The sequence below is a fragment of the Odontomachus brunneus genome, unplaced genomic scaffold, assembly GCF_010583005.1.
Source record: "Odontomachus brunneus isolate Ranch 3 - 2012 unplaced genomic scaffold, Obru_v1 Obru_scaffold_034, whole genome shotgun sequence".
In the NCBI taxonomy this organism is placed as follows: Eukaryota; Metazoa; Arthropoda; class Insecta; order Hymenoptera; family Formicidae; genus Odontomachus; species Odontomachus brunneus.
The window spans coordinates 1,248,761-1,249,034 of record NW_022639484.1 but is presented as its reverse complement, the minus strand read 5'-3'; the positions used below and the strand labels follow the sequence as shown (position 1 = coordinate 1,249,034).

Genomic DNA, 274 nt, shown 5'->3' with positions numbered 1-274 from the left:
CACACACACACACACACACACACACACACACACACACACACACACACACACACACACACACACACACATATATATATGTATATATATATTTACTCTTGTGCTTAATCAAGTTGTATAGTATTTAATTAAATGACAACTTTTAATCAATAGGTAAAAGTTTACATTTCACATCAAACTTCTCCAAATATACGAATGGGCAGATAAATATTGATCGTTAGCTTAAAATTATATATATATATATATATATATATATATATATATATATATATATATA

The 274-nt window shown here is 25.9% G+C and overlaps 2 protein-coding genes across 2 annotated transcripts in view; one reads left to right on the top strand and one right to left on the bottom strand.

Moving 5' to 3' along the window:
* The window catches only part of LOC116843617, a 76,751-nt gene that overhangs the window by 17,961 nt on the left and 58,516 nt on the right, over positions 1 to 274 (top strand). The gene's annotated exons all lie outside the window — the stretch shown is intronic.
* LOC116843615 (piggyBac transposable element-derived protein 4-like) overlaps positions 1 to 274 on the bottom strand; it is a 10,855-nt gene that overhangs the window by 687 nt on the left and 9,894 nt on the right. The window lies entirely within an intron of this gene.